General features: G+C 37.0%; 1 protein-coding gene across 1 annotated transcript in view; it reads left to right on the top strand.

The window, feature by feature from the left end:
* The first annotated feature begins 12,583 nt into the window (after positions 1–12,583).
* Positions 12,584–23,725, top strand: part of LOC150108113 (protein-L-isoaspartate O-methyltransferase domain-containing protein 1-like) — a 115,245-nt gene continuing 104,103 nt past the window's right edge. The window contains exon 1 of the mRNA XM_090415598.1: positions 12,584–12,909. The gene's annotated coding sequence lies outside the window, so the exon portion shown is untranslated. The remainder of the gene's footprint in view (positions 12,910–23,725) is intronic.

The raw sequence follows: 23,725 nt of genomic DNA, 5'->3' as shown, positions 1-23,725 counted from the left end.
ATCTCGAATTCTGATATCATGTTTAATACCATTTTCCTTCATAATGTGATCCATATAGATAATGAATAACAGAGGGGATAATGTACATCCTTGTCTCACACCAGATTTAACATTAAACCATCTTCCCGTACTTCCTTCAATTCTAACTGTTGACTTACAACTCAAATACAGACTAAGTAATGCTTGATATAATGCCCCATTGACACCATATAACTGTAGCGTAATGAATAGCTTCTCTCTTGGTACCTTTCATATGCCTTTTCCAAATCGACAAAACTTAAATACAGATCTTTGTTATATTCCCATGCTTTCTCGACTATTTGTCGTAAAGTGAAGATCTGATCCTGACAGCCTCTATTTGGCCTGAATCCAGCTTGTTCTTCACCAAGCTTTTCTTCCACAATTCTTCTCAACCGTTTCTCAAGTATACTTGCATAGATCTTGCCAGGAACACTCAGTAGGGAAATACCTCTGTAATTCTCAGATTCAGTTTTATTTCCTGTTTTATATATGGTTACTATGAGAGCTCTACTCCAATCATCGGAAATTCGTCCCTCTGTCCAGGCTTTTTGAACTATGCAGTGCAGCCACTGTAAGACTTTTATACCACCATACTTCAGCATTTCTGGTCGAATATCATCTACTCCTGCTGCCTTTCCACATTTCAAACCTTTGATGGCTTTTTCTACTTCAAGTATGGATATGTATTCCTGGCTGCGTGCCTGGTCAGTGTTTTTTTACCACTGTGCTGTCATCACTGCTTGTTTCATTTAGCATTTTATCAAAGTAATTAGTCCATACTTCAAGGATATCTTTTTATCCCGTTTTCATGTCACCTTTATCATCTCTAACTCCTTTTACAGTACTCTTCCCTCCATTCCTAAGCTTCTTCAACATCTCAAGAATATTTTGCCATCTTCTTGATATTTATTTTCTATGTTCTTGCCAAAGTCCTCCCATGACTTTTGTTTAGCTAGTTTTACACAGCGTTTAGCATTCTTGCATTTGTATCTGTATTCTCTAAGAGCACACGCTGATTTATTTGCCAGGAACGTTTGATATGCTTTCTTCTTTTCCTTCACTGCCTCTTTAACTTCCTGTGTCCTCCATGGAGTTCTGATTTTTCTATCCTTGCAAACAACTTCACCACATGCCTCTCTAGCTGAATCAATCAGTGCTTTCTTCAAGTCTTGCCACTGATTCTCCAAGGTTTGATTCCTGTTCTCAAATATTTCATTTTTTCTTCAATAATCTTTGTGTATTTTAGTCTACAGTTCACATCTGAGAGCTGCTCAACTTTTATTCGCTTTAAAACTTTCTTACATATCATTCTTTTCAATATGAAATTCAATTTTATCCTGCTCAAGACTAAATAGTGATCACTTCCAATTTCAAATCCTCTAAAGACTCTGGTGTCCTGCACCAAGGAGAAAACATCACTATCAACAATAATATAGTCAATGAGACTTTTCTTATTCCTTGCTTCTTCTCTCCATGTGAATTTATGCACATTTTTATGTTGGAACATGGTGTTAGTAATAACCAGTCCATGTCCTGAGCAGAAATCCAACAGATATTTGCCATTATTATTAGCTTTGCTCTTTTCTCCAAATTTTCCCAAAATATTTTTGTATGTCTCACAATCATTTCCTACTCTGCTTTTTAGATCCCCAACAAGTATCAACTTTTCCTTTTTTCATTGTGTCAGTTGCTTTTTCTAAAGCCTCAAAAAATTCCTCCACTTCTACCTTAGTAGAACCTTCTGTGGAACCATAGGCAAAAATAAGTCTCATTGTCCAGTTCCCCATTCTGATATTTGCCCACATCACTCTACTTGAGACTGTTGGCCATTCAAGAAGATTAGCCTTGTATTTTTTGTTGAATATTATGGCTACTCCTTCTTTTACTTGATTGTCATTGCCTGAATATAACATTTTATATTTATTCCTCAGAAAGATCTCACCAGTAACTGACCTCTGTGAAGAACAATGGACAAAGCAGAAGAGGATTATATGATCATACCCTAATGGTGAAATGTGCGAAAGAATCTTCAGAGGAGCAGACCTTAATAAACAACCCAGGCTAGGCTGGCTCCAGCTGCCAGTACCAGGTTAGGGTCCCTACCTTGGGTTACAAGAAAATTTAATGGATTCAATCCTCTGACGAAGGAAAGCAGCTTTGTCATTATTGACACAAGATTGAAGTTTCATGATGACGGTAAAGCTTGCAGTTAGAAATTTGCAGATGGCAATACAGTTTATTGTGTATGTTTGTAATACTGCCGAGCAGAAAATAAATGGATAAACTACTACTCTATTCTCTCCAGACTAACCACCATGGCAAGAAAATCTACACAAATGGCTTCGAGTTCCTGAGTCTCTTAAATGAGACAGGAGTGAGAAGAATCTCTGGGCTCAAAATGGTGTGTCCACTAAAACTAGGAACCTGGAATGTCAGAACCCTGTATGAAGCAGATAAGCTAAGAAGTGATATCCAGGAAATGAAAAGACTTTGAATTGGGATTTTAGGAATGAGTGAAGTTAGGTGGCCAGGATCAAGCAAAGCTCAAGTTAATGACATGACAATGTACCATTCTGGAAATAGTGAAAACAGTCATCAAAACGGAGTTGGAATAATATTAAACAAGGATACCAATAAGTCACTGTTGAGCTTCATCCCCTACTCAGATAGGATGATGTTATTAAAATGGAAGGTCAACCACTAGATATCAATCTTATACAGGTCTATGTCCCTATTGCTGACAAGAATGATACCAAGATCGAAGAATTTTATGATCAATTAAAAGAGATACAAGAACCTATTCTAGTGAGGATATTGCTTCTAATCATACTTTTCCGGTGATGACAGGGTTAAAACTTAGACGGATAGCTATACTTAAGAAACATCAACAAAAAAGGTTTGATCAAGGAAAGTTAAAAAACCCAGAGATAAGAAAAAAAACTGAATCAAGATCCGAATAAAGAGATAGTACTCATTAAGAATGATGACGTCATGAGGGTTGATGAATCATTGGACAAATTAAAGTCCGTCTTCATAGAGAAATGTACCAATATTTTGTGTCCTGGTAGAGTAGTAAAAACGAAAGATTGGATAACTGACGAAATACTTTCTCTCATGGATCAACGCAGTTCATATAAAAATCATAGTCCAACAAAATATAAAGAGGTTCAAAAAATTATTAAAGGCAAGATCAAAGAAGCAAAAGAAAACTGGATGAATTAAAAATATAAAGCAATAGAAATTCTACAGAAAAAGCATAACAGTTTTAATATACACAAAGAGCTGAAAGAGACTTCATGTATATTTAAGAAAAAACAATCATGTATCCTTCGAAACAAAAAGGGGGAAAATAATATCCGAAAAGGGGGAAAATAATATCCGAAAAGGATGACAAATTACAACAATAATTTGTCATCCTTTTCGGATATTATTTTGTTTCGGATATATCGGATATATCTGTCTGTTGTATATTATAACAGACAGATATATTTTGTCTGTTATAAATTCATAACAGACAAAACCCAGAAAATATTTATGAACAGATGGAAGGTCCATGCATTCTAAGATCAGAGGTAGAATGTGCTTTGAATTCAACTAAAATAATAAAGACTTAGGCACTGATAGAATGCCAGGAGAAATAGTTAAGTCATTAGAAGGTTACACCATTACTATCTTATTAAATATATTAATAAGATCTACGATACGACAGCCTGTTTAGCTCAGTGGATGTGGCGTTTGCCAACCACGGCGCTTGGCCGCACGAAGGAAGACTTGGTTTCGAGTCTAGTCGGCGACTAGAGGAAATTTTTCTAAGGCGTTTTTCGACCGGTTCCCGAGTTAGTCGATCTCTGCCACGGACATGCAGGTTTTTCCTCCCGGAAACTCGGGTTTTTCGTCCTGTAAACTCAATAAAATCGACCGTAGAACCCACATTATTTCAGACATTAAATATATTGTGTTAGGGTTAGGGACCACGAAATGGCGGCACATTTGAGCCGTCTCTCTTCACTGAGTACCGCTTAATTAGTGATAGCCTTGGGCCATCTATCTCTGATTGGTACCAGTGGAGACTGAACTGCCCACTCAGTCTCCAAAAGTTAGATAGGGCTAGATGGCCTCGCCTACTCCCCGTATACGGAAATAAAAAATAAAGGCGTTAGTTTTTTTTTTTTTAGCTGATCTACGATACAGGCATAGTCCCTCAAGACTGGTCACAGTCGACCTTCATCATGCTACCTAAAAAAGCAAATGCGAAAACTTGTAATGACTATAGAATGAGATCAGTCTAATGAGTGATGTTCTCAAAATGTTTCTGAAAATAACTCAAAAAATAATATACAGAAAACATACTAAAAAGATTGAACTATTAAAAAGAACTGAATTAAATTCTTTTTAATAAAAAGATTATTAAAAAGAAATTAGTAAAGCGATAGGGATAATTGAATTGGTCCAAAAGGCATCTGTTCAAGTCGATGAAATTATTACTGACTCCGTTAACATCAAACGAGGAGTAAGGCAAGGATGTGTGCTGTAGCCTCTTTTTTTTTTAACATATACTCAAAAGCCATATTTCAAAAAAGGAAGAGAGGAAGGGATTAATGTAAATGGTGAAATCATCAATAACATCCTATATGCTGATGATAGCTCTCCTGACTGACAATATTCAGGATCTTCACAATCTTCTGGAATTAGTGAACGAAGAGAGTGAAAAAATGGGATTAAAAATAAATATCACCAAAACTAAATTCATTATCGTAAGCAAGAAACTAAATCTTAATTCAGCACTTTCTTTAAATTGGAAACAAATAGAAAAAGTGACAAAGTTTAAATATCTCGGATGAATGCAATCCAGAAATGGAAATAAAAGTTAGAATTGAAATGGCAAGAAAAACTTTTCTCCTGATGAAATCAACACTGTGCAACCGCAATTTCAATTTAGAGCTTAGAGTACGCATGGTTAAATGCTATGTATGATCTGTACTGCTGTATGGCGCAGAAACTTGGACCTTGAAGAAAACATCAATAAAATAACTTGAAGCCTTTGAGATCTGGTTATACCGACGAATGTTAAAAATCCCATGAACAGCAAAAACGTCAAATCAAGAAGTACCGGAACAAATGGGGAAATCACGCGGACTTTAAGAAACCATAAAAAGAAGGAAAACTGCATATCTTGTTCACCTAATTCGTAATGAAAAATATAAGATACTTCAATTGATTATAAAAGGGATGATAAATGAAAGAAGATGATAAGGAAGATGAAGAAAATCTTGGCTGGCAGACATCAGACAGTGGACTGGCATGACTTCTGAGGAACTGTTCAGAGTGGCTGAGGAACGCTCAAAATTTGCCAAGGTGGTCGCCAACCTCCGATAGGAGATGACACTCAAAGAAGAAGACTCTAAACATGTGAGGAAGTAAGAATTCTAAGGATGCGGGATTTGCGATTTTTATAGAGCTAGTATTCAGATGGGTAAAAAGTAGTATGCCTTAGGTGGAAAAGAATGTCTCGCTTCTTAGAGGGTGAGAAATCTGTATGGAGAAGAAGGGAGGAATAGAATGAGAACCCCCTGCTCTGGTGACCAAACATGGCATTCATTACTTCAGGCGTTCTGAAGATGTGGTGGCGGTAGTTTCACTGGACAGTGAATGTCATATACTATCTATTGGATCTAGTTGGTATTTCCTCCAACCAGGAAGTCCTCTTGCCGCGGAAATGGTTGCCTAGTTTGTCAGGGCATTTTTTGTGGAAAAAGCAGGCTCCACCAATAGAAGGTACACATGACTTGATGGGGGAGGTTGTATATCGCACATCACCTGGCCAAAGTGATGTGCGATATACAACCAATCAAGGTCCACCTTTCCTAATTGGGTTGCGGGGCATTATTATTATTATTATTATTATTATTATTATTATTATTATTATTATTATTATTATTATATGACACATCCATGAAGGCCAAAGAAATAGAGTAGAGGGCACTCTACACAAAGTCAAATCCAGAGACGTATATTTTCTGTAAATTGAGATGCTTAGACGCCATGGGACATAAGTGACATTTTGAAACAAATTGAGTTAATTGCAGGAATGGGTAAATTATAAGATGCTAACTGGAATTTTTTATAATTACTGAACTTTGATTTCAATTTTCTCAAAACTAGGTTTTTTTTTCACATGTGCCCCTTGTTTCTAAACGCCTCAACTGTAAGCGTCCTCTAGCGATTTACCTTTTCAGAGAGGAGTAAACCCTACTACTTCATATGAGACTGGCTAACTCATCCTTAACTGAAAGTGAGAAAACAAAGGCCACATGAAGATTTCCTGTGTTATGACAGGAATATAATTTAGGTCTTTTCCAACCAAACGGTGCATGTCACATCATTCCTCGAATCCTTTGAAGAAGCAGTTATTACAATAGGTTTAATATATCAATTTCAAATTTGTAGGGAAAGGACTAAAAATAGAACTTTTGGATCTATATTTTACAGGCATGTTTGTCATTTTTGGTGCATGTAAATCTAAAAATAGGTTTTCTTTTATTTTCTCTGCCTTTTTTTATTTTTCCCTGAGGAAACTGGTTTTTAATCTCGCAGCTCAGAATATCAAGAGCACGATAACATCACACAGAGTTACAGTTGCCCGGCAACTGTTGCCGGCCATAGTCTCATAGGTTTCTGTTTATCAACGAAGGCTAACAATACATTCAACAGCAGCGATAAGGAAGTAGAGCCGAGCAATCACTTAATATCCAAAAACTACCATTAAAAGAATGGCATGTACTCCTTTTCTTTAGTAATAAAAACATTAGAACAATTATATTTATATGATCAATACTTGGTTACTTTCGTCTGAATGTGTTTACTAACTATGAAGTTAGGAGGTGATAGTATAATAATGAGGGGTCGCTTCTGGTGATATATTATTATTATTATTACGGGCGACTCCAGGGAGTCTTTAGACTCATCGACGGAGGCCCTAAACATCATGTCCACACAACTATACGACATTCTCACAGTATCTATCATACCTCCTTGAACTCACTCACCGTCATAGCACCTACAACAGACTCTGGCAGCTTATTCCACTCATTTATTTTACCACTCTAAAAGTAAAGAACCCAGCTCTAACACTCTTGCTAACCACACTCTTGCCCAGCTTCCATAGGTGTCCCCTAGTTCTCCCATCAACAACCCTGATCTCAAAAATATCCTTTGAATTAATCCTATAGAAACCCTTTAGCAATTTGAATGTCTCAATCATATCTCCCCTTTTCCGCCTATCAACTAATTTCTGCAACCCACAAATCTTCAACCTGTTCTCATAAGTTCATTCCATAGACCTGCTATCATCTTGGTCACTCGCCTCTGGATTCTCTCCAACTCCTCCCCATCAAGAAGAAACCTAGGTGACTAAATCTGGGCACAGTAGTCGAGATGAGGTCTTATCAAGGCTCGGTACAGAAGTACAATAACTTGCTTGTCTCTGCTCATCAAAGTATTTTTCAACAACCAAGTGAGTTCATGAGCTGATTTAGCCACTTTTGTAATGTGCCCCCTAAATTTCGTCCCCCTATCCACCAACACTCCCAAGTCCCTGGCCTCATCAATCTCCTAGAGTACAGCTCCACCAATGTGGTATACTGCTGCTAATCTTTTCATCCCTAAATGCATAACCTTACATTTTGTCACATTAAATTGACATCCATTCTCCTTAGCCCAGAACTCCAATCTATCCAAGTCGTCCTGCAAGATTTTGACATCTTCTGCATTCACTATCGCCCTACCCAACTTTGCATCAGCAGCGAACAAATGAACTGTTCCTCTTAGATCCTTCTATATATCGTTAATGAAAAAATTAAACAGCAGTGGTCCAAGAACAGAACCCTGCAGCACACCACTAGTCACAGGTAGTCTTTTGGACTCTACTCCTGAATAAACTACTCTCTGATAACTCTCCATCAACCACCCCAAAGAATAATATAGAATAAGTCGGTGATATGGATTAAGTATATGTAATCAGCTACTACTAGATCTTACTACTACTCCTCACCCTTACAGAAATATTTGGGTACTTGCTCTTATAATGCACCATATCACAAAACAATGATTTTAACATTTAATCACAAAGCAATGATTTATATGATGAGTAAATATATTGGTACACTGCAGTATCTAGCAGACTCCTAATCCGAATCCAATAAAACATGTCGGATGAAATCCGAATGCAGAATTACTGCAGCAGTGACAATCCCCTTCATTTCTGGAACTCACCACAGGCACATATTCCTAACCATCTAATACGTTAGTACATCATAATTACTTTAACCATATGAAATAGCACAGTAGCTGCATTTCCTATCACATCCTTCTTATAATCACTAAATCTAACACTCGGGATCTCCTGTTTTCTCATACTGTATTAAATGATGTCATCTTGGTAACTGAATGATCATATTTTCTCTATTTCTATGTGTATCATTCCTTGTTCCCTATCGATTTTTCCCATGAATACAGTTACAAACAAAATCAGTAACAGACGAGTAATCACTCGTCTGTTACTGATTTTGTTTGTTCAAAGTTTCATTTTCATCTCTTTCATAATTTTAGTTTTATATATTTGTTTATGGTTTTTAATATATAATCCTTATTTGATACTTTGCTGTCTTTTTTTTCATGCATTTATTTTTTTCCCCTCGATTTCTCTCAAGTATATTATTATTATTGTATCGGCACCACCATGGAGTCCGAAGACTTGTTGCAGGAGACCCAAACTATCCACACAATCTATTACGCCTTTCCTTGAATCCATTAAGAGACAAAGTTCTAGCAAGTGCCACTGCAACCCATTTCATTCATTCACTACTCTACAAGCAAAAAATGTAGTCATCAAGTCCCTACTAACCACACTTCTACTCACTTACAGGGATGACCTCTTGTTCTGCTTCCTCTAGCCAAGTGCTGAAACATTTCCTCTGCATCAATCCTATAAAACCCTTTAAGCAATTTATGTTTCTATAACATCCCCTCTTTTCCTTATATTATAACAACTTCTGCAATCCACACATCCTTACGCTATCCTCTTAGGGAACGTTCCACAGACCACTCATCATCTTGGTTGTTCGCCTCTGAATCTTCTTCACCACTTCCTCATACCCAAGAAACCCAGGCTACCAGACCTGAGCACACTAATCCAGACGTGGACGTATCCTTATAAAGAGTAATAACAACTTCCTTATCTCTATTTGTTAGTGTGTTCAATAGTCAAGTAATCTCATGAGCTACTTTAGCAATCTGTCCTCTAAATTTCAGTTCTCTGTCTACCACCATCCCTAAATCCCTAGCTTCATTTATTTCCTGGAGTACATTTCCATCAATGTACTGAATTTGTAATCTATTTATGCCAAAATACATAATTTTACATTTCTCCACAATAAAAACATCCTTTATCTTTTGCCAGATTGACAGCCTATATCCTGGAAGCTCTCCACATCATCTGGATGAACTCTTAATCTTCATAATTTGGCATTATCAGCAAACAACGGAATATTTCCTTTCAGACTGTTTCCTATATCATGCTATTTGAAATTAAATAGTGGTCATAGCACTGAACCTTGCAACACACCACTAGTCACCTGCTTTCTCCTTATATATATATATATTGTAAAAATAGAGTTGAATGACTTAAACCGAGAGTTAAGTAAAAAATGTTTAATAGTAAAATACGACGAGTTTCGGCTTATAACAGCCGTCATCAGGTGACATTATAAAAGAAAAGAAAAGAAAAACACTAAAGGATAAAAAAACTATGAACAACACAGAGAGTCTCTATATATAATTACCATGAAAAATGTTGTAGTTGTATTTAAAACTGTTCTTTCGTTTGTTCCATTGTTGGGAGAGTGTGTGCTTGCAGCATCACGTGAACGCCAGTACATGATTACAGCTGAATTACTATCTGGGAGGTTGTAGCTCAAGTTATTATTTAGATGTTCAGGGTTGAGGATGATTTCTCTAGATTCTACGATTTTTCTCTCCAATTCATCATGGCAACGAAAGATGTTAGTAGATCTGTCCCAGCGGACTGTATAACTTGGGTTTTCATCATTAGGATCAGCCGAGAAAAGGATATGGCTTGATAAGGCACTGGCTCGCTGTCTCTTGTGAGCAATGTCCCTCATGTGTTCCTCCATACGGAATTCAATGGATTTGTCCGTCTGGCAAAAACAAGGAATATCACAATCACACCATATTTTGTACACACCAGGATATTTAAGATGATGATGATGACAAGGTTTTGGGTGACTTATTAAGGAGCGGATTTTTGGAAGTGGAGTGAACAAAGTTCTGATATTGTATTTTCTTAGAACCTTGGCTTATTTTTGTGAAACTGAACTTATGTAAGGAATAGATATATTGCCTTTAAATGTATTTATTTCTTCTGTGTGATGACTAGTAGGATTAAGAAGGAATTTTCCAATAATTTTTTCAGAATATCCATTAAGTAAGAAAGTAGCTTTGAGATAGTTGATTTCTTTTTTAAGTTCATTTGAGTCATCAAGAAGAGAACGAGCTCTAAGTCCCAAGGTAGAAATTATTCCAAGTTTTTGCGGAGGGAAGTGATGAGACACTATGAAGATATCTGTTGGTGTGTAGGCTTTCTATACATCGAAATTTTAAGTTTACCAGAAGAGCAGGTCAGTTTTACATCTAGAAAAGGCAGGGAACTATCAGTTTCAAGCACTGCTGTGAAGTTTATACTTGGATGTCGACTATTGAGATGTTCCAGGAAATCTATTAGTGGGAGCCAGGCTAGCCTGGCCCCCACTGATGAGACCTCAATAAAGGTCGAAACCGGCCTGGGTAGTGGCCCCTTGCCTTTAATACAAAGCATCATACATCTCCTCCAGGAGATGTGCTTTGCATTAAGGGTAAATATTAAGATTAGTGATCAGAGCTTGTTCTACTTTTACCATGAGTTGCCTTGGTCTTGCACTATGTGCAGGGTCAGCTAGACTTGCAACACTTGCAGGCGCAAACTTGACTTGTTTGTCTTTTTGCTTACTTGGGAAATGGAGAAAAACCAGGTTTAAAATTGGTATCTTTAACATTTATTATACCGAAGGTAAAATACTTTCTACATTTATATCTCCTCCTGAGATTTTTATTTAATAAGGTTAAAACACCTTATGGTAACTTGTTCTGTTAAAATACTTATAAGCTCCGTATTACTAAAATCTTGGTATTTCTAGTCTGGCTCCAACTGATGAGACCTCAATAGGGGTCGAAACCGGCGAGGGCCATTATGAGTTCGCTCTCTTAAGGTTTTTGCCTTAAGGGAGCAATTTGAGTCTCAGGGGGAAAGTGTTCTCCGGCATGGCCCAGTGAGGGGCTTTGTCGGTGAATGCTTTTCTTCGGAATATGAGCGGTTCTGGTCGGTGGTGGTAGTGGTGGGTGGAAGGCCATCACTGAGTGGAGCCAACGCTGAGATGGACGGTCTTTCGCCCACAATTGAGTTGCCTAGGGATCGTCCGAATTTTTAGAGACGGCTTTACTTATTCATAAGGTCGGAACCGGTCTGAATAGTGGCCCCTTGCCTTTAATACAAAGCATCATACATCTCCAGGAGATGTGCTTTGCATTAAGGGTAAATATTAAGATTAGTGATCAGAGCTTATTCTACTTTTACCATGAGTTGCCTTGGTCTTGCACTACGTGCAGGTCAGCTAGACTTGCAACACTTGCAGGTGCAAACTTGACTTGTTTGTCTGTTTGCTTACTTGGGAAATTTAGAAAAACCAGATTTAAAATAGTTTGGTATCTTTAACATATATATATATATATATATATATATATATATATATATATATATATATATATATATATATATATATATATATATATATATATATATATATATATATGTGTGTGTGTGTGTGTGTGTGTGTGTGTGTGTGTGTGTGTGTACTGAGGTTGATTTACTCGGTTGTTAAACATATATTTTTTAAAGAATTGAATGACATAAACCAAGAGTAAAGGAAAGAGGTTTAATGGTATCACACTAGTTTCGGCTTTTTACAGCCTTCTTCAGGTTTTTTCATAAAAGAAAAGAAAAAGCATTAAACATTGAAGATAAAAACTGTGAACAGCACAGGAAAGTCACTATACATATTAACCTTAAAACGTTAAATATGTATAGTGAAAAAAAAAAAAAATATATATATATATAGAGAGAGAGAGAGAGAGAGAGAGAGAGGTGTGATAGATTTTTTAAAATTCGTTCTTATTCTATTTTTTTCCTTCAATTTTTCTCAAATACATTGTATTTGAGATGATCGCATTAAAAAATAAACATTCTGAATAGTACTATGCAATGAAATATTAGTTTTCACAATGCGCGACAACATAAACATAAATTGCACATTGAAAGTTACTGTATTTCAAGCCTATAGCTTCTTCTCCTGCCTAATCACGTTCCATAGTTACTGTTCCACAGTCAGCTGTTTGGATACCCAGCAACCTTTGCAATATTATTGTGTGACGTCACTCGAAGCTAACCTTTTGTAGTATGTGCAGTATTTTCGTCGTTCAAAGAGTGTCGTTTTAAAAATACTGTAAGGCAAACTCTTTGTTTTGAGTTTGACATGGTTTTGCATGTTACAAGATAGTGCATCTGTTTAACTGATTAAGTACGCAAGTAAACTTTGGTGCTGGTAATCTTAGTGGTAATTTGGAAAATACGGACAGTATGTTCTCTGTTTAAACCCAAGCAGTTGAACGTCAAATTGAAAATGTTCAAGTAGTAGTGAGCAAACTATTATGAAAACACTTGTCAAAGCCTGAGACTTCTTATGCATATAATTTCAATATTTATGTAACAATATATTGCTGGTAAGTGATCTATGAAATAATAAATATGCTTATTATAGAATAGGATGAAATAACTTGCAGGGGAAGAAATCAATATCCATTCCTGCTGTCTCTTTTGATTCAAGTCCAAGAAGCTTTCCTATGTACGTGTACAAAACAAATATACAGTATAGTGCAATTGGCCATAAACATTTTCCCCGAATTACATGATAAAATTTCAGAATTAGTTTTATATATCCATTCAAAATAATTGTATTGCCGAAACACACAGCCTGAATATATATTTATACGTTAACGAAAAAAAAAAAAAAATGGAAACAGCTTAAAAAATCTTTATACTTACTGAAATAAAAATTCCTGCATTCCGGGTAGTCGTTGCCAAACTTTCATTGGCCTCCCAATATTCCTAGAATGTTAGTATGATGCCCAGCTAATTTGATTTTCATATGCCATACACATTTAACATAGACTATTTTGATTTAAATATTTTTCTGTGTTGGGTATTTTCAAAAGCATATTTATTAAATTTGTGATTTATCACCTTGTATATTTATTTATTGCATATTCCTTTGATTTATTAAAAGATGTGATCCAATTTGTTTTTAATCAGGATTATTTTAACCTTGCCAAAAGTAGCAAACATAATTATTTCTAGAAATATAAGTAGATTGAATAGAAATAAAATTCAAGAATTACTCATGGTTATGATTATTGGGAAGTGAAGAATATTGATAGCTGCAAAGATTGCGAATGAATTATTGATTTATAAAGGAATTTATTAATCCGTTCCTTTTTTAACTCAACTGATTGCAGATTAAATACCAGCAAGAGGTACAGCAAGTTAATTTATAATGATTATGAAAGGAAGCAACCTGGTATATTAATTCCTAATGGAATATGAGCTAAAATTACAGTAGGAAATTCTTCATGGTCGTCAACAGTGTGCTCATGGGCAATGCTCACTTCAGTTAAAATGTGCATACTAAATAATTAAAGACCAGCATTTGGAGCAGTTAGCAAAACCATTCCTCTTCAAGTATAGGATTTTCTGTTTTAATGCCATAATGAGAAATTGAAGACTGAATATGGCAGTATCTCAGAGGAAAAAATGTAACGTGGTTACATTTTTATTTGCAAATAATTGTGCTCTCCTATATTGATTTTTGAACTGTCTGTATTTAGAGGATTAATTTACAGTATTTTCTGCTAATTGAATGTAATTGCTTCACAGTTTAATATAGAAATCTGTTTATAAAACTAAAGAACACAACTTTTGACAGAAACAGAGGTAACAATACATTTTTTAGAATGGGCAAACAGTTTTAAATAACTGAGTTATCATTTAACCTTTGAAATAAGATATATTAATCATAATCATGACTTGTAGTCTAATAATTCTACACTGGCCAAAATATTACTAATAAGTACTTGATTATAAATTAAGTTTTCAGTTCTTATTTCTTAAGCATGGCCCCTACTACTTTATGCACAAGGGTTGGGGACTCTGTGTAGGATGTAAGGAAATCTTTATAAGGACTTTTTTCAGTTGTAGTATGGTCAATACTGGATCTGGACTGGATCTTGTGTCAAGGAACAATCTTGAGGAGGCAAGATTTTTCATTCCATGAACATGCCATACTATACTGATAATGTACTGATCCATAGTTTTCAGTTTGCTTTAGCTGTAATTCAAACTAAAGCTTATGCTGGAATACCCAATAGATATATTGCTCAGTTCCCCCCTTCCCCCTCCAAGCACATACACACACATATCCAGACTTAGGTGATCCTGTTGTGTAGATTAAATATTATGCAGGCACATTATAGAAATGAGGAGAGACCTGGTACCTCTTATGAAAGCCCCAGAGTATCATAATCTGCCACTGCATGTTGTAATATTACATTTTCCTTCAGGCATGAGAGGAACAGAAAGATTAGCATAAAGTAGCAAACACAAACAGAAAAGGTGGTAAAAGTTAAGCCTCTGTTGCTTAGTCAGTATAAACAAATCCATTTGGTTGAAGAGATCTGGGTTTGAATCCCATCTAATAGTGGAGACATAAGGAACACCATGTGACTGAGTGGGAGGTATGTGTTTGTGACATCACAAGTTGTGTTCTCTGGCAATCAACATGGCATCACCATGGAAGAATAGTAACCATTGTTTGGCAAATTTTGACAATATCAAATTTCAAAAACTGAAACAAATCAAGTAAAAAAAAGGACAAAAATGGAAACATATTGCACATTTAAACCAATAATAAAAATCACTCAACACCATTAAAAAAAATGCATACAACAAAAATAAACTGGTTAAAATAGAAAAAAATCTATAATTCACTAATTTGCTTATAAAAGAAGCAAGAAGATTGACAAGCCACATATCAAAATTTTCCTTTGCATAGTACTAGCACATGTAGAAGATGTTCTGTGCATGGGTGTGTGTGGTAGTGTTTTTTGAGGTGGCCTTAGGTGGATGTGTGTTTTTGAGGTAGAGGATAGGGTAGGTGGGTGGGTGTTTTTGAGGGGGAAGGCAATGAGTAGGATGGGTGGGTGTGTATTAGGTTAGCTCTTGAGGGCTTGGAGGCCTTTGGCTTTCTTGGTGCTGGAGGGTGTTTTTGTGTGTGTGTGTGGGGGGGGTCAGTTTACCGACTTTAAATAGTCAGGTTAATTCTCCGAGGGCTGTCAGAAATGCAGGAACCAAACACCAGTACTTTTCAAGATTAGGTGTTTTTGAAATGAGTTGTGTAGCTGTTCTTTCACCTCACATAACGCTTAGAAAGTTATGCCCAATATTTCCATCGCTTCAAATGAACTAAAATCATCTAATTTCAAAATATACCGGTGTTTAGTTCTTGTTACCTGCATTTTTGGTATTGGTTTTGTTGTTGTTGAGGTGGTAATTTGTTCATTTCACTGACTTTAGATGGTCAGGTAGCTCTCAAAAGCTTGCAGCTTTTCAGAGCCTAGCTAATGTACATCTACTCCACCCATCCTGCCTGCAGCCTCAAAAACATCCAACTATTTTGCCTAAAAATAAGACATCCATCCACTGGTTTTATTGCCTCCAAAACACACAATTCACCCCCATGTCAAAAACACTACACTCCCTCTTAAAGAAACACCTTTCCCCACTCCCAAAGACATACCCACCACCCTGTCCATCATCTCAAAAAAAAACATACCCTGCTCACCACCTAAGAAAAACATGCGTGCACCTGACCCTACCCCAAAAAACACACATCACCATACCCACTGCCTCCACAAAACACTTGCACTTATGCCCCCATTAATGAAGCACTTTTCCCTCACACCCAAATGACAGGGTCTGATACACTCGAGACTACCTGACCTCATAAAACATACCAACGTACAACACTGCATTCATCATAAAAAATAAACTGCATTTCCTAATATATAACACACGCCCGCATTCAAACTGTAGGAAAAAGAAAAATCCATGAAAATAAATATACCACAACAGTAAACAGGAACATTAATATTATAATTTCAAGAAACTACTAAGAAAAGCATGTAAAAAAAAAGTAAGCAACCCTATTTTAAAAAAAAAAAATTATCCACATAATAGTTCATATTCTTCTGAGTGACTGCATATTGTTTCTTGTCATTCACATGGTGGTGTGGTGCATTACTCACTCAGCTGACATTATTTCCAGTGACGTCATTAACATATTGCCTGCAGGATCACATGCTTTCATCCATGTTAGAGGAATGATGTGTATCACTAGCTCTCTCCAGATCAGAGTATGCTTGGTATTGCTTTGTTGAGTAAATCAGGACTCATCTGTAAATGATACCAACCTCCATTGGTATCATGGAGGTTGCTGAGCATACAGACCTTTATGAAGCCTTCTGCCTGCAGTGGAAGCAGATATGAATTTTCCTGTAACCAATTCGAGGTCAGATCATATACAATTGAGGGTAGCACTCCTGTTTTGTTAATCTGTTAATTTTAGTTCAGTATGACCTGAATTTGTTATCAGTTTGATTTTAGTTAAATTAATCTTTAAACCTTTTTTTCTTACTTCCTCTATCAAGGTCATTTAGCATTTTCCAGTGATGCTAATTCCATAGTTTTCCCACGAGACTCCGAGGAGGATAATGGGAGATATCGTGGGAAAACTATGAAATTAGCATCAATGGAAAACATCTCAATCACTGCAGTTGTAGCCTGTATGGCCTTTCTTCACTATATATATATCTGGGGGTGCTGTTTGTGAATGTTGGAATTGGTTCCACATTCTCACAATGACTCAGCACTTGAATTCATCCCTTAAATGATGTCTTGCAGCCATATCCAAGAATTTTGCTATAACGAAATGTCACGTTCTAAGTGCAGGCTCCAAATTTCCAATTTGGAAATTAATGAAACACAGTCTGGTTTTCAGGAAAATTAAGGAACTAGAGAAGGACTCTTCAACATTAGAACTATTATAGAAAGATATCTGGAGAAGCAGAAAGAAGTCTCTTATGTTTTATTGACTACACAAAGGCCTTTGACAATATACAACATGAACAACTAATCAAATGCATCAGAAAATTAGGAGTAGATGGTAAAGATACCAGATTACTGATAAATGTATATTGGGAGCAAACTGCCTCAATAAAAATATCAGGAGAAACCTCAGAGGAATTCCCAGTAAAGAAGGGTGTTAGACAAGGCTGTGTTCTTTCTCTTATATTGTTTAACCTCTATCCTGAAAATATCTTCCAGCAATTAGAAGAATTTAAAGGAGTCGGCATAGGAGGCAGGAATATAAACAACTTAAAATATGCAGACGATACAGTATTGCTAGCTGAAAATAAAAAAATCTTCAAAACTTACTGGAAGAGATGCTAAAACTAAGTGAAAAATATGAACTTAATTTCAACTTCAAAAAACCAAAACCATGCTGGTAACAAGAGAAGAAGGGAAAATACCCGATATAAATATTAAGATCAGAGGAAATACTTTAGATCAAGTAGAGAGTTATGTATATTTGGGTCAACTAATTACAGAGAATGGAAAGTGTGATAAGAAAATATTAACAAGAATAGAAATTGCTAGATCAACCTTTATTAGCATAAAAAACATTCTGACCTCAAGGAAAATTCACAACAAAAACAAGAATTAGGTTGTCCAAATGCTACGTATAGTCAATACTGCTATATTGAGCAGAAACCGGGACAGTATCAAAATATTGTGAAAAACTAAAAGCCTTTGAGATGTGGATCCTCAGAAGAATTCTTAGAGTCCCATGGACTACCAGAAAAACTAATTTAGAAATATTAGAGATGATCAGAGAAGATAGGACTCTGTTGAAAACCATTAAGGAAAGGAAAACTACCTATCTTGGTCACATACTAAGGCATGAATCCCTACAAAAAACACTTCTAGAAGGAATGATACAAGGAAGAAGAGGAAGACAAAGAACAGATTTGATGGGAAATATTAAGGACTGGACCGTTTTGTCCTATGAAGAATGTAAAAGACAAACACAAGACAAGTGCAGACACAAAATGGAAAATCACTCCAAAACTCTTGCTTTTATGCTGTGGCTCATCTCTATATACTGCTGACAGCTCTACTGATTTGTATACAATAACCAGACTCACTGTCACTTTTTTACATTATGTACTTGACTTTTATATGTCCCTCACCTCCCTGGGTTATTGTGATTTTTCTCTTTCCTCAATTTATAGAAACCAGTGTATTTTTTCTCTAGTGTTTAGGCTTATACATTGATTCTCATGCATCATGTTGTTTCAGGAAATTGACTATTTGTATACAGGTTATTGTATACAAATCAGTCTACAAGCCCTCACATTCCTCAACACTGACCCAGTGGTCAATTTTGATGTTTCCTTCTTATTCATAAATGTCCTCCTTAAGGACACCATGGCTCTTATCCAAGCAGAATATCTTCCTGATATCTCAGTCCTTTTCACTGTGAACTCGGACTGTTTTGTTTGGTAAGAAAACTTCTACAAACAGAGGGAACAGCCATGCTTACCCTCCCTCGCAAACTAACTTTTTCATGGAGATGTTTGAAAATAATGCCCTAAATTCTTTCTCCCCCCCCCCCCCTAAACCCGCCATTTGGGTATACTAGGTGGATGATGTGTTTGCAATTTATCCACATGGCCTGGATTCCTTACACACTTTCCTATCCCATTTGAACAACCAACATCCCAGGATCCAATTCACAACAGAAATAGAAAGTAACAACAGTCTGCCCTTCCTTGGACACCTTAGTTACAGTACATCCAAATGGATTTCTGACCTTCTTCACTGCCTAAGAGAACCCCACACACAGAGACAAATACATCTGTCAAGTCACAATCACTCCCACCCAAAACATTAAAACTATAAAAACCTTGGTCCACCAGGCAAAATTAATTTGCTCAGATAACACTGCAGTCACCTCAGAACTCATCCACATAAAAAACAAATTTTTCTTGTCCAGTGACTACGCTTCCCACCAGCTAAAAAGAATTCTAACACCACTTACCTCCCTTTACAAATATAGATTACAGCAAATCTTTCACCATCTCTTATATTCCTGGCATCTCAGGAAAGGTGGCCAAGATCTTAAAAAAGAATCTTCTGACCACTTATAAACCACATAGAAAGCTTAGCAACCATTATCTGCTCCCCCAAAACCAGCTACAACCATTGGATTTACCAGGAATGTACCAGGTACCCTGCACCTGCAACCATTTATACTATGGCCAAACAGGCAGGACAGGCTGTATATCAGAGCACCAGGATTACATCCATTTCCACTGCTGTGTTCTCAGGATTAGCAGACCATGTCCTGAACAGGATCCATTGGATAATAGCTTCCTTTCTCCATCTAAGCAAATTTAAATTATTATTACGGGAGTTCGTGTGTAGAGGCTTAAGTGCTGTGAGGACATCATGTTGGAGGTTTAATGGATTTTTTACAACACTCAAAAAGAATTAAAATAGAATTTAATACTTCCTATATTTCGTCCTAGTCACTAGGACATCTACGGGGATTACAAAAACAGTTAATGTAACATACACACAAATAATAAACAATACTGAGCCCAACCACGTGGGTGACACTGAAGTCCTATCTAGTTGGAGCGCCCTCTAAGGGCAGTAGTAGGTGGCCTGGAATGTAAGGTGGGACCTCTGGTGATGAGTGTTTCCCAAATCTTCGGAAGCTTAATACAACCGTATTTTTTCAGATTTGGTTGGTTTTTGAGAGCTGCTGCTGCTTCCAAGAAAAGTCTCTCTTTCTTGAATTTGCTGTGGTGGAGCATGGTGGTTTTCTTCCAAGATACCCTGTGGGTGGTATCCAAAACATGGTCAGCCAATCCTGAATGGCCATAGTTGTGTTTGCAGATGTAAGACGTGTGTTTCTCTAAGCGGATGGATGCTGATCTGCCTGTCTGACCAAAGTACGCCAGCTTACAGGAACCTGTAAGCTGGCGTACAGGCTTGGCCGACTATGTTTTGGATACCACCCACAGGGTATCTTGGAAGAAAACCACCATGCTCCACCACAGCAAATTCAAGAAAGAGAGACTTTTCTTGGAAGCAGCAGCAGCTCTCAAAAACCAACCAAATCTGAATAAATACGGTTGTATTAAGCTTCCGAAGATTTGGGAAACGCTCATCACCAGAGGTCCCACCTTACATTCCAGGCCACCTACTACTGCCCTTAGAGGGCTCTCCAACTAGATAGGACTTTAGTGTCACCCACGTGGTTGGACTCAGTATTGTTTATTATTTGTGTGTATGTTACATTAACTGTTTTTGTAATCCCCGTAGATGTCCTAGTGACTAGGACGAAATATAGGAAGTATTAAATTCTATTTTAATTCTTTTTGAGTGTTGTAAAAAATCCATTAAGCCTCCAACATGATATTACGGGAGTTCTTAGACTCATTGAGGGGGGGGGGGGGGGCTAACATCTTGTCAAAAAAACTATTCAGCATTTGCACAGTATCTATCATACTTTGCTTTAAACTCATTCACAGTCTTGGCACCCACAACAGACTGGCAGCTTATTCCACTCATTCACCACTCTCCAAGTAAAAAAAACCTAGTTCTAACACCCATGCTAACTACACTCTTGCTCAATTTCCATAGATGGTCCCCTAGTTCTCCTACCACCACAACACCTGTTCTGAAAAATTTCTTCTGAAATTAATCTTGTAAAAACCCCTCAGTAATTTGAATTTCTCAATCATATCACTCCTTTTCTGCCTATCAACCGGTTTCTGTTACCCACAAATCTTTAACCTGTTTTCATAAGGTTATTTCCATAGACCAGTTACTATCTTCGTCACTCACATCTGGATCCTCTGTACCTCCTTCCCATCACCAAGAAACCCTGGTGCCCAGATCTGTGCACAGTAGTCAAGATGGTTTTTATTAAGGCTTGAAAAAGAGGAACAATAACTTGCTTCTCTCTGCTCATCAAAGTATTCTTCAGTAACCAAGTGATCTGATGATCTCCTTTAGCCACTTTTGCTTTACATCTGTTACTCACCTCTGGATCCTCTGTACCTCCTTCCCATCACCAAGAAACCCTGGTGCCCAGATCTGTGCACAGTAGTCAAGATCGGGTTTTATCAAGGCTTGATAAAGAGGAACAATAACCTGCTTCTCTCTGCTCGTCAAAGTATTCTTCAGTAACCAAGTGATCTGATGAGCTGCTTTAGCCACTTTTGCTATGTGCTCCCTAAACTTTAACTTCCTATCCACTAACACTCCCAAGTCTCTGGCTTTCAATTTCCTGGAGTACAGTTCCACCAATGTGGTATACTGCTGATAATCTTTTCACCCAAAATGCATAACCTTACACTTTGCCACATTAAAATGACATCCATTCTCCTTAGTCTGCCAGTCTATCCAAATCATCTTGCAAAATTTTGACATCATATGTATTTGCTTATTGCTCTGCCCAACTTTGCATCATCGGCAAAAAAACTGAACAGTTCATCTCAGATCCTTTCCTATATCATTAATGAACAAATTAAATTTCAGTGACTTTTTGTCTACTTTGATAAATCTATCCATTGTGGATCCATTTTCTCAAACAACTGAATTGCCTTATTAACAGAGGTAAATGTCTCTGCTAAATTTTTCACTACTAACTTTTTTGGGGGGCTCTGCTTCTTGTTCTACGTTTTTTCTCTTCTGCAATTTTCTGTGCTTCTAGCTCTATAAGGTCTTCATTTAGAATTCTTCTTCTTCAACCTCTACCAGTTGTCCTACATCTTCATTTTCATTCTCCAAAGCTTTCACAATAGCTAGTCACCAATTTCTTGTGAATATATGTATCTCAATTTCCAGCAACAACTTATTCCAAACACCATACATACTTTGCTGTCACTCTGCTCCATGCTGCATTCTATATTCTTTGTTCAATGCAAGATATATTCTACTAGAAAACTTTCTGGGTTTCTTACATGCCTAGATGGCAGCAATCACACTATGGTCTATGGTATTCGATGAACATATTAATGGAATTGCATAATAAATACAAGTAGTTATGTAAATCACATGTGTTCGTAAATGGAGGACTGACTGTATAAGGTTTTGAAATTTGAGATCCACAGGCATACTTTCTGTGGAAGAAGTGGAGGAAGCAAGAGATCTTGGGGTGATCTAGATTATGTAATGGAACTACTGCCCCAAGAGCATGATAATTTCATTATATGGTCTATATCTATTTGGGAAAATAGTTCCACTGCATAAAGGAGGTTCCAAGACTGCTGTTGTAAATTACCGACCGATTAGCATATCAGTAATCGTTGTCATGGTTCCGGAGAAATTAGTCAGGAGAAAAATACAGGATTGGATAGATGAAAATGGGATACTGTATAGGGGACAACATGATTTTGTGAAGGGTAGATCATGCCTCAGTAACTTGCTCACGTTTTATAACACGGTGACGGCTGAACTGGATAAGGGTAATGGGTTTACAGTGATTCTACTGGACCTTGCTAAGGCCTTTGACAGGATACCACATGGAATTCTAATGAGTAAACTGCAGCATATGGGGATGGATATAGGGTTGGTGAGATGGATAGGAGGGTGGTTGATGGAGAGATATCAGAGAGTGGTTTATTCAGGAGTAGAGTCCAAAAGACGGCCTGTGACTAGTGGTGTGCCGCAGGGTTCTGTTCTTGGACCACTACTTTTCAATTTGTTCATTAACGATATAGGAAAGGATCTGAGAGGAAGTGTTCACTTGTTTGCTGATGATGCAAAGTTGGGTAGAGCAACAGTGAGTGCACAGGATGTCAAAATTTTGCAAGATGATTTGGATAGTTTGGAGGACTGGGCTAAGAAGAATGGATGTCAATTTAATGTGGCAAAGTGTAAAGTTATGCATTATTTTGGGGTGAAAAGATTAGCAGCAGTATATCACATTGGTGGAACCGTAGTCCAGGAGATTGATGAGGCCAGGGATTTGGGAGTGTTGGTGGATAGGGAGTTGACGTTTAGGGGGTACATTGTAAAATTGGCTAAATCAGCTCATCAAATCACTTGGTTGTCGAAAAATACTTTAACAAGCAGAGACAAACAAGTTATTGTTCCTCTGTATCGAGCCTTGATAAGACCCCATCTAGACTACTGTGCCCAGATATGGGCTCCAGGATTTCTTCTTGATGGGGAGGAGGTGGAGAGGATCCAGAGATGAGTGACCAAGATGATAGCAGGTCTGTGGAATGAACCTTATGAGAACAGGTTGAAGATTTGTGGGTTGCAGAAATTGGTTGATAGGCAGAAAAGGGGTGATATGATTGAGACATTCAAATTACTGAAGGGTTTCTGTAAGATTAATTCAGA

The sequence above is a fragment of the Typopeltis vanoorti genome, chromosome 3 (genome assembly GCF_054136105.1).
Source record: "Typopeltis vanoorti isolate ZY-2024b chromosome 3, IOZ_Tvanoo_1.0, whole genome shotgun sequence".
NCBI classification, from domain to species: Eukaryota; Metazoa; Arthropoda; class Arachnida; order Uropygi; family Thelyphonidae; genus Typopeltis; species Typopeltis vanoorti.
The sequence above is the reverse complement of the archived record's forward strand: the minus strand, read 5'-3'. Positions and strand labels throughout refer to the sequence as shown.